The sequence below is a fragment of the Marmota marmota genome, unplaced genomic scaffold (assembly GCF_001458135.2).
Source record: "Marmota marmota marmota unplaced genomic scaffold, marMar, whole genome shotgun sequence".
In the NCBI taxonomy this organism is placed as follows: domain Eukaryota; kingdom Metazoa; phylum Chordata; class Mammalia; order Rodentia; family Sciuridae; genus Marmota; species Marmota marmota.
The window spans coordinates 3,086,660-3,098,780 of NW_025999968.1; the positions used below are offsets into that span (position 1 = coordinate 3,086,660).

The window sequence follows — 12,121 nt, forward strand, 5'->3', positions numbered from 1 at the left end:
TGTGTATATATATGAATATATATACACATATATATGAATACATACATATATGTATATATGTATAAACATTTATATATTAAATGTATGATTTTATCTACCAAGGAATAGTTTCCCAGGATTAGCAGGGAAAGCAGGCTGAAATATTAATCGGGGTTTGGTGTTTGCCAAAGAGATGATACTGACATAAAACAAAGCAGGAGATTGACAACAGGTGGTTCAACCCTGAATTGAATTAGGGCTACATATGGCAGAAATTGTTATTGCAGAAAAATTACTGAAAAAAGAATCACATTGGCCACATTTTGAAAGCATTATATAACAATTTTTAGTCACCCAGTGATTGGCTTTCCTCTTTACCATTTGAAATTATTTTGTATCAGAGTCTGTCAACAAATGGATGGGTTTGGAAAAAAAGACAAAATTATGTATTAGTAATTATTAAACTTCAATTTAGAAAGAAGACTGAAATTATTTTCTAAAACTGTTTGGTTTAACCATTTCATTTATTCATACATTGCCCTTAATCTAGTTTTCATATTTTTTTCAAAAATGAGGTATAGTAAGATAATAGATGATTGAAATTCTAGAGGCTAACACTCTTAAATGAGTTTATACCAGTATGATATTCATTCTGAAGATTGTAGGTTCCTAAGATATAAAAATAAATACATTTATTTATTCTGTGTGACTTGCTGATTTTGATTCATTTTCAAAATCTCATACACTGGCCTCTGCTTTTTCCATTAAAATTCACCAACATCATTCCTTCTATCAATGAGTATTCAGCAAAAAGCTGAGCTTTTTTAAGGCCTTATATTAGAGAAAACTGTGTGAAGTTGCAGAAATCATTAGTACACTGATTCAACCTTTCAGATTAGCAAAAGAACATAGTCCAAGGTCACTGAATAAATTACACTGTATCAGAAAAGAAAATTACACCCTGACATAGTATGATTTTAATAAAAAATGAAAATGGGATTTATGACCCCCTTTCTTCAGGCTACTAATGTTCATTGCCAAAAGATGAATCCCTTCTGTGACATTAAATGTGAGATGGGCTACAGAAAATGTTGTAGATTAATTCACTTGCCAAGAAGAGAGGAAAAGTGTATACCTTCATATATTTTTAAACCCATCTGCTATCACAGTGAAGCCAAATATATTTGAGGCAAACAAATCAAGCCAAATAAGTCCATTTTTCCCTTCACTATAATGGGAACCTAATAAATAAATGAGGTGCAGGTCTAGCAGTTAACAGAAGGAAAACAACAATGCTGATTGGAGAGAAGTAGAAACCATTTAAATTATACCACCAACAAATAATTAAGCATATTTCTTTTAGGAGACATCGACAGGACCCAGTTGATCTAAAGGAATGTGTTCTACTGAGTTGAACAAGACACCTCTAGGATATTAATGAATAGTGGCATTTACAACTTATAGAATCAAGTAAAGGAATATGAAAAGCATAATTTAGAAGTGTTAACAACCATAAGGGCAACCGTAAAGTGATGTGGGTTTGGACCAACTTACATTATATCCTGATTAAATTTGAGAAATTGTTGTAAGCCAATAAGATGAAATCTATTTAGTACAAATGTAAAATGGCTCAGTGATGGCAGAAATTAACAGATGCCCTCATTCAGAATGACAAAAATGGAGACAGACTCTGTAGGATGGTTGGATGCATGGATTAATGAAGCTGTTAATAAGATAACATTTTACTGAATATGTCATGGAGGACTATCTCCTGTAGCAGTTAATTTTTTTTTTTATTTAGGCTAAAAGAAAAAACATTAGTTGACAAAACTCTAAAATGTCAAGAGGCTGCTCATCAGTCGTTTCTTAAAATCTCTTCTTGATAAAATAGGACATGGTATAGCATAATGAATAAAGAACTTCCTCCTACTTAAGCACACTTTGTGTTTAGAGGATAACCTTTCTTAATACAATATTTGCTTGGTATTACTAATGCGTCTAATTTTTTCTTTAGATGATCTCTCTTTTTTGCTGCAACCTCTTGAACCTCCCATCTGTACTTCTGCGTCCATTTCCTATACCTACTTATTTTCTGAATTCCCTAAAATCAACCTCTTGTTTTCACATTTTGCTGAAATGTTTCCACTTGCAAGATGTTGAAAACATCCCTTCTGCCAATGCACTGGCTTTCCCCCAGGCTTTATTTTCCTTTGAACTTTAGCATTTGGTATCAGAGACCATCTGCTTCTAGTGTGAAACCTTTTTTCTTTGGGCTTCTGCACCTGGATCCTGGCCCTTCATTTTTCCTAGCTCTCATTCTTCCTTCCTGCTCTCTTTTTCAAGGGCCTCTTCTGTTCTTCCACATACTAACAATGATGTTTATTAAATCAGTATGGTCAATTCTCTTTTCTCTATATGCTCTATCTATGGATATATTAACCACTCCTCACAGATCCAATTAGTATCTCTATCATTATCTAATTCTCCTATCTACATCTGCAGCTTTGACCTCTTATCTTGGTCTTCTCTCAGTTACTTAGTCCACAGTCTTAAAATGTATATTTATTTGCATTTCTATAGTAACTGCAAATTTTACGTTTGCTGAAATGAGTATTCCATTTGTAATTATTTGCATGAATAGAAACACCATATTCCTCTGCTAGATTTTTGACACATTCATTTTCCTTCTCCCATCTCATTTATTTCTATTATTTCTATCTAATTCCTCCAGCTTATACCATTTTCCTTCAGGCCCAGTGTGATCCCTGTGCTCCAAACAGTTTGTACACAGTGTCCAGTTAAACATGAAGGCTTTCATTGTGGCCTCCCTGCCTTCAGTGGGCCTAGCCCCCACCTGACCTGCACTCTGTTGCCCTGATAATGTTCTTAACATATCATTTTCCTGATCAAGAACTTTCCATCCCTCCCAAGGCACAAGCTCTTTGCCTATAGCTGTGTCCTTCACAGTCCATCCCATTTGACCTCCACAATTTAGTTTTTGCTCCCTTTCAACACACAGCCTACTTTGGTTGGGCCATCTTCACCTAGATTTCCACTTTTTGCCTTATTCCTGGTTATCTTTATATTTAAAATATCAATCCTTCAATTATAGACCAAAGTTTACTTTTAACTGTCTGGCAGCCTGTGAATTATACCCATAGTCTAACTCTTTTTGTTGGTTTCTTTTAGGTGAATGATGCCAAGTTCCATAGACATTTCATTCTTTAATTTTTCAATTTCCTAAAAAGCACTACAAAATCATTGAGTTATTCAGAATTGCTATAATTTGTATGCCTAAAAACATGAGAACATTACCATAGTGTTGAGGACACTTATGCATTATTTTATTAAGAATGCTACCTCCTATGGAATGTGTTACCTTGCAAAGATCCTTTTTATCATGAAACAGAGGGTTAGAATGCTCTGCTCGTAATAGTAAAGAAAGATTTGGTGGTGGTGGTTGTAGGTATAACATCAAGCTTATTTCTCGTTTTCTTCATTTGCAGTTGCATAAATTTTTGCTTTTATTTCTAAATAAGTGTTAATTTAGCTCTATCGTGTTTAATTTAGCTTGTTGTGAGTGGATTCATTAATCCTACAGTATATAGTGATTCATATTAGTATCATTAAAATGCCGGCTTGTAATTACATAATTACTAGGCTTTTAGATATATATGGGCTGCAGTTAAAATAATGCATCCACAACACCCCTATGCTTACCCAAATGCACACAAAATTTTAAAATTTACCCATTGATACATTTTGATTCTCCCCTATGAAAGTCATAATAGGTGAGGAAAGTCCTTTGCCCTACCTAAAAATAATTTTAAAGCATTGATCTAAAATAGCTAATTAAGTTTGGTTTGTTTAATAGCTTCTTTTGCCCTAAGGCTTGTTCACAGCTCTGTTATGAAGTGAATGTTTGGATCCAAGAAATTCTCCAGGCTCTTTCTTGCTCTACCTGTCATTTCAAATCTAATTTTTGCTTAAATTCTTAAATTTAATGAAGGTAATAGGGCATCCTAGCTAAAAGCAAAGGCTTTAACCTAAGCTAGCACAACCTAAGTGCAAAGCTTAGATGTTTAAATGTTCCATTTTCTAGTGTGAAATTGAACACATTATTTAGGTTTTCTAAGCTTTGTATTCCTGTTGTCTAGGATGGGTTATTAGTTACATGTATGATCATTTGGAGAATACATGGGATTACACATGGAAGAAGAATGTCTTCACTAAACATTAGGAACTGACATGCTTCAGGCCATCACTTTCCTATTGAGCATGTCATTGCCTGGTACTAAATGTTCCATTATCCTTTGTTCTTGAATTAGTTAGACTTATTTGGTTTGTGTCTTCATAAATCCAGTATAACAAATTTGAGAATGAATTATAAGTATAGCAGTGCTTCACAAAGCAGGAAAATATCCTGTGTTCAAGGAAAAGTGGACCCAGTGATTTGATGGTTTTCAGTTTTCTTTTCATTATCTTTCACTTTTGCTCTGTTGTGGGTATCTCATGCACTGTTAATCTCTGCAAGCTAACTTTCCCTATTTTGAGATTCACATTGAAAAATATTTCTGATAATATCTTATGAGCTTTCTGGAACTTGGTTGCCTGGTCAACCCTGACAAAGAAAGATGACATGTAAGTCAAATTCAAAATAACCAGCTGGTTCAACTAGAGAAAGATTTGATTGTCTCAAGTTAAATTTTGTGCCTACTTTTAATCTATTATTTATAGCAGAGGAGAATCATATTATTTGGACAAAGCTGCTTCTGCTATAACAGTATATATGAGGCAAGTCTAGAAAAGGGAGTCATTAAGTCAGTCAGTGATCCAGTACTTGTCCTCTGTTGTCATCAACACTTGTTCAGCCTTAATTCTGAAGCCAAAATCATATCTGCTGTTATGACTTGGATATAGCAATTTTCAGAGGGAGAATGATTAGATTATGTGTGCTGTATCCTCATAAGGGAATCAATCCATTTAATGGATTAATAATTTAGATAGACTATTTGTGGTAACGGATCGGGAATGGCTGGAAGAAGTATGTCATCAGGGGTGTAGCCTTGGGCTGTATTTGTCCCTGGTTTATCCCCTCTTATTTCCCCGCTTTCTAATTTCCATGAACTTGGAAGCTTTATTCCACCATGCCCTTCCATCATTATGTTTTGCCTTGTGTCAGGCCCAGAGCAATGGTGTGAGCAGACTATGGATTGGAATCTCTGAAACTGTTAGTTCAAAATGTGCTTTTTCCACACTAAGTTATTCTTATCAGGTATTTTTGTCATGGTGACAGAAACCTGGCCAAGACAGCTGCAAAAGCCTATAATTACTTAAGAAGGAAGATCACATATTTATTTCCCACCTCTCTAAATTCTATACATTTTTAAGATCCAGCTCACTTATAATCTCCTCCATTTACAATTTTTAAAATTATTTATCATACAATATCTTTTCAGTAATCTCTGATTATAAAACTAGATTAATAGAGTTCATACAAAGTACTACACTAATTTACTCTCTTGTAATTTTAAGACTTTGGACTATTTTTATTGGATTGTCTGTCTTTTTAAAAATGGTATATAAGAAATGTTTCATATTTTCTACATATGAGTGTGATGATTTAAAGAAATGACCACAAAATTTATTGGTATTCCACCTCTCTTTAGGTCAGCTCTTTGTCTCTGCCTCTGAATCGGGGATAATTTATGATTGCTTGGAGAAATACAGTGTGTTTAAAGTAATATGTGATCTCTGAGGCTCATGTTTAAATGAAGACATATCTTCCACTTTGGTGGAATATTTGTGATGAGGCATCCGGCCACCATGTAAGGACTTTCTAACATCAGAGCATGCTATTGAGGGCATCTGTAAGCATGGAAGAGCTACAGTTATGCATTACATCATCCTAGCCCAGGAACCAGACCTGTGAGGGCAGAAATCTTTAGATGATTGCAGCTTCTACCCATCTAGCTACTCTCTGCCCTGAAGGCTTCTCAGTAGAGAAACCAGACACTCTCTTATAATTTTAAGACATCCCCACTGTATCAATTCTAAATATCTGGCCACCCAAATACTTGAATACCATACAATAAAATTGTTTTGTTTTGTTTTATTTCTTTCTGTCTTTCTTTCTTTTGCCATTATATAATGGGGTAATTTGTTACACCGCAATTACAATTTCAACAGGGTCTTTGGTCAGTTGTATGAATTTTCTCATTTTGTAGTTTTCCTTTTTATTTTCTTAATAATGGCTTTTCATACAATGAAGTCCAGTTTTCAATCTTTATCTTCACGATTGATTCATGCTTTCAGTAGTTCTGTTTGATAAATGCTTTCTTTCCAACCCCAAGGTCAAGAAGATATTTTTCTATGTTAACTTTTCATTTTATTTTATTTTTAATCCACAAAGCAATTGAAATTAATGTTTTATGTATGGTTTAAAGGTCAATATTTATTTCTTTTTACCAATAGGTATGCCATTGACAAAATGCCCTCTATTGAAGGGATGATATCTTCTCCATTTGTGTTTAGGTTTTGTATCTGGATTATCTCCCCACTACTACAAGTCACTTATCTTTCTTTGCATAATACCATATCTTAGCTAATATCTTTATAACTCTATATATATTCACATAGTTTTTTTGTACTTTGTTTTTCTTCAAAAACCAATAGTTCTTAATTCTTTTGAGGCCTTTGTATTTCCATATGAAATTGTAAAGCAAATTTTCAATTTAAACACACACACACACACACACACACACATAGATAGACATACACACATGCTGTGATTTTAATTGCAGTTGCATTGAATATATGGGGCAACTTTCAGAATATTTATATATTTAAAATATTAGGTTTTCAATCCAAACCACATTTTTTTCTTAATTTTGGTAGTTTTTATTTCTCTCAATAATGTTGTAGACTTTTCTGCATAGAAATACTCAACACCTTTGGAGAGGTATTCCTACATGTTCACTTTTTAGGAGATGTTTCATTTTGTATTTTATTAATTATGTGCTGTATTTTTGTTTTCTGTATATTTGAGTATGTATTGATCTTGTGCCTTAAGATGTGCTAAAGTCACATCTTTAAAATAATAGTTAGCTTAATATACTTTTGAGTTTCCTCCTTACAATTACTTTGTCTGAAAATCATGATGTCTTTATTTTTTTTCTCTTCTTACAATTTTTTTTGAAATCTATTATTATTTTTTTTGACTGTGAGTAGGATAAATGTTTGAGAGAAACTGAAAATGCTAGGCTCATTCTCATTCCAAAAAGTGAAATAGAGGGATGAATTTCATTAAAAATCAAAATTTTTTTTTTAGGTACACTATTGTACTAAGTAACTTCCCTTGACTTCCCAGTTTGGGAAATGTTGTTTTTGAAATGTATCATGGGTTTTCCTCTCTATTTTGGCATGATTATGAGCAATTTTGCCTTCTTTTATTAATGTCATAAATTATAAAATCAGTTTTCAAAGGTTAAAACAATGCCATATTCCCCAAATAAAGGCAATTTTGTTGTGACGTGTTTTTTTTTTCTTTTATATCTTTCTGGATTCTGTCTGCAATGTTTTCTTTTTTTTTAATTTGTGTCTATGTTTATGAAACAAATTGGCCTATAATTTTTCTTTCTTGAAATAGCCTTGTCACATATCAGCTCTGGTAGCATACATATGCATACATATATATATGAAACTTTTATATATAAAAACTATAATAAGCTTTTTATGTATAACTTTATATATAGAAAGCCGTATAAAATATGTATGTTTACATACTTATATATAAAAGTGTATATATAAATACATGCAAACATACATATATAACTATGTGTATGTATAGGGAATATTATATCAGAGTTATTCCAGCTTTACTAAATACTTTGGAAATTTTCTTATTTATTATCAATAAACACATTTGGGCCTAGAGATTCTTTGAAGGAAAGATTTTGTTTCTGTACAGAACAAAATATAAGTGTATGTGAATTCTTTAGTAACACTAAATCAAATGTGTTGGAGTTTTCTAAATTTTGTATGTTTTAGAAATTTATTTCCTTAAGCTCTACAACAGTACAAAAAAAAAGGAAGGAATGCTCATAATACAGACAGAATATAAAAGGGTAAAAGTCTACTTCCTGTTTTACAAATCAGTTTTTCTTTTCTAAAGAAATAGTTACCCAGAGCAACAAGACACATTCAACTTTTCTAAGATTCCCTAGCCTGCATTTCCTTTGTAAGGCTATTCTCAGCTGAGAACCACACTTTGTGTGCTTCCACAGACATATACATTTGATTTCTTATTTAGTGATTTACTTAGTTATTCTAAATTATCTTGTACAGTTACCTTTGTCCCTTTTCTTTCTCCAGGAAAGGTTCGTTGTTGCTGCTGTTGTCATTGTTGTTGTTTTATTATTAACCAAAGTCTCAAATTTCATTCAAATTTCCTTAATTTTAATATTTTCCTATTGTCCTCTTTCTGTTTCAGAATTCCATCCAGGACATAACATTAAATTTATTGATTATGTCATCTTAGCCTCTTCTTGGTTGGTTCTTGAACTTGTCTTTTTTTTTTTTTTTTTGATAACTTTTTCTGTTTTGAAAATTACAACTTAGGTATTTTTCAGTATACCCCTCAAGTGAGATTTTTCTGATCTTTTCTCCATAATCAGGGTAGCATAGTATTTCCTAGGAGAAAGACCACACAAAAAGTCACTCTTGATTACATCATATGAAAGGGATACATGGCAAATATCACTTATCACTGTTCATGTCTATCCTGATCTCCTTCATAAGGCAGTGTTTGTTTCTAAGATGTCTGCATGGTACAGTCATCCTCGGTCCCCTTCCATTAAATACTTTTAGAAGAAAGTCATTACTCATAGTTCATATGTAAGGAAATGATTCTATACATATTTAGGGGAAAAATATATAAATTGGAACTCTTCTACAGAAAAGATGTGTTTATTCTGTCTTATTAATTTATTTATTTATTCAACCACTTATTTGTATCAGTGTAACCATAGATGTTTATTTTATACTTTGGGTTAAAATATAATAACAGTCTTACTTATGTGTTGTTCAAATAGCATCAAGTTTGTTTACTTGGAACTCTTTGACATATCAGCAACATTGCACATGTTTTAAAAACTTTTTTGCACCAAACACATTCACATTTCTTTTTCTTTGTTTTTATTTTTTGTTTAAGCAAATGACAAAGACCCAGTTTACCAGCTTTTTTAAACCTAAGCTTAACATTACATATTTAAACAATTGGCAAAACTTTACTAAGTTGCTTGCATTAATGCATGACTAGAAAACTTCCTTAAATTTATATTAAGCCAGAAATGTATTACCATTAATGCATTTATATTTTTCATTACTAAATACTAAAAAAAAGAACTGAAATTACTTCTATAGATAATTCTTCCTGGAAATGTTAGCTTCACAGCAGGCTGACACTACTCAATTCTCATGTCAAACACCATGGAAAGCAGATCCATGCTGGTGTTAGAATATAATCTTGTCTTAGCACTACCCAAAAGTCAAAGTTCACCTTGGATTATGTTTTAGAAAAAACCAAAGCACATACAGAGATTACCCCAATTTTAAAGAAAAAAATGATCCTACTGTGTGGTGCCAACAATGAACTCAAAGGTCTATGGCAAATAGGGGCTCTGATGAGCTGTTTATAATTAGTTTAGCTTAGGTACATTTATACTTAAAGTGGGTTCAGTTGAAATCTTCAAAAGAATGCTCCTGTTAATCCTCAAATGGTACTTGTTACAGTTTAACATTTCTGTTAAATGTGTGCATTGAATTACTTGCTTTCCAAGTAGAGAAGCTGTTCCTTACCATTCATCCTTAAGGATGTTAACAGGCCATCTTCTTCAAATTCTACTTTTTCTTGACCATTCTTGACAATTCTCTTCGTAGTGATTTTTCTGCCATTTACTACCTTAGTAGAAGTAAATATAGATTTGAACTTGTCCATCTCACTACCACCAAATGACAGGGTTGAGAGTAAAGTGAGGCCACTGTAACACATTGACCCAAATGAAGTAAATTCTGTATCAAAGGCAGAAAAATCCATCTCTCCTTGACAGAAATCCATTAAAAGCAGAGAAAAGCTAGTCCACACCTTGGTTTCTGCTTCCTAGGGGATCCTTTCAGTTCCCAAAAATGTCTCCAAACGGGTCTTCAAAGAAGTCAAACAAAATGGGTCCCTTTCACCAAAAGAATTCCCTGAAGGCCATCTGGGTTCCAGGATGTGAAGCCAAACTCAACAGGAAAATCAAAATGACTTTCATGTCCTCCTCCAACATGTAATCAATCCTTCCTTGCCATACTTGTCACAGATTTAGCATCTGATAACCCCTCATATGGCTCAGCTACTTGTTTGAATTTCTTCTCTGCTTCTTCTTTATTCTCAGTTTTTTAAAAAAGTTATTGTCATGTTCCTTTTATTTCCTATGGCATTTGAAAAACAAATGCATAATTATTATAAATATGTTAATGAATACTTCATATATAAATATGTAATTTGTGACACCAATAACAAAATATTCTCAGGATTTTCATCTGGATGTGACATTAGTGCCAATGTTCAATATGACTTTTGTTTTTGGTCGGGGGGGAGTGGGCTGGGAATTGGACTAAGGAGCATTAGACCACTGAGCCACATCCCCAGCCCTATTTTGTATTATATTTAGAGACAGGGTCTCACTGAATTGCTTAGCGCCTTGAACTACAAGCCTCTGGAGCCTCTGGGCTTGCAGGCATGTGCCACAACCCCTGGCTCAAAATGACTTTTTGATGTCCTGGGTGAGGCATGTCTCTGCACACGTAGAACATAATAGTAATGAGCCATGCTTTAACAGATTTTTAGAACAAGTCCTAGGACACAGAGTGATGCCAGCAGACTTGCAGGGTGGGTTGACTGCTCCTGGTCCAGCAGGGGCTGCGCTGGTGGCAGCTGCATAGCCTCCTCATAGTTTTTCTTGCTGTGCAGTTTGTATAGTTACTTTTTATTCTGAGCACTTTCTTAATTTCTGGCACTGCCATATGTTCCAGGTTAATCTCAAATATTTTCTGCCCCAGTCCTAAAATCAGCTATTTCTCAAGGAGTCTTCATTTCTTTTGTTGAAGAATTGGTATTAGAAAACAAAATTCAGGCAGTAAGTATGCCCTATTATATAATTTTGATAAATTATGTGTTCTTAGGAATTTTAATTTTGTTCATATAAAAACAAATTATCAGAACAGATTTCTTTGTAATATGTTCAGATCATCACCTCCACATCTCTATGATCTGTAGTGATGTCACTTTTAACATTTGATATTGGTTGTTTATACATTTCCTTTTTCCTTAAGCATCTTTGCTAAGGGTACATAAATGTTATTATTATTTTCAAAGAAATAACTTTGTCTGCTGAACCCTATTATATATCTTTATTTTAGAAAATTTTAAAATACTCTTTTGGGTTTTTTAAATTTTTATTTAATTATTTTTCCCATTTCTTTAAATTTAATTTACTATTCATTTTACATATTTTTTGAGATGGGTAGATTACTAATAATTAGTTTTTCTGTTTTAATGAGTGGACTTAGATTTGTTTGTGACTCTCTAAGCAGGACATGAGCTGCATTTCACAAGCTATGATATGTCATACTTTTTACTATTTAGTTCAAATTGTTCTTAAATTGCTTTGTAATGTTTCTTTGATTCATGGGTTATTTAAAAATACATTGATGAACATCCTAATATATTGAGATTTTCCAGTCATCTTGTTGATTTCTACTTTATAGTTAAGAGATCATATTCTCTATATGTAGAATACAAATACATTGTTTTCTATCTCACTGTGTAAATGTGGTTATATGCTTATAGTGACTCACATAAAACTATTATTTCAATATAGAGGTTGACTAACCACTTCTAAATAGGAACAAAAGCTAATATTAAGTGAGCAATTACAAATGGCAGGGATTTTATTTGTGGTATATGCTATTTTAGACATTCTAATAACTCTTGAAATAGTTGAGACTATCCTACCTATAGATAAGGAAAGTAAAATATAGAGGCTGTCTTTCTTATACAAAGTAGTACTATTAAGTAGCAGAGGTGGGATTTTAACTT

The 12,121-nt window shown here is 32.8% G+C and overlaps 1 pseudogene; it reads right to left on the reverse strand.

Annotated features, from left to right (window-relative positions):
• Positions 1–9,184: 9,184 nt before the first annotated feature.
• On the reverse strand, positions 9,185–10,407 carry LOC107136030 (annotated as a pseudogene).
• Positions 10,408–12,121: the final 1,714 nt, after the last annotated feature.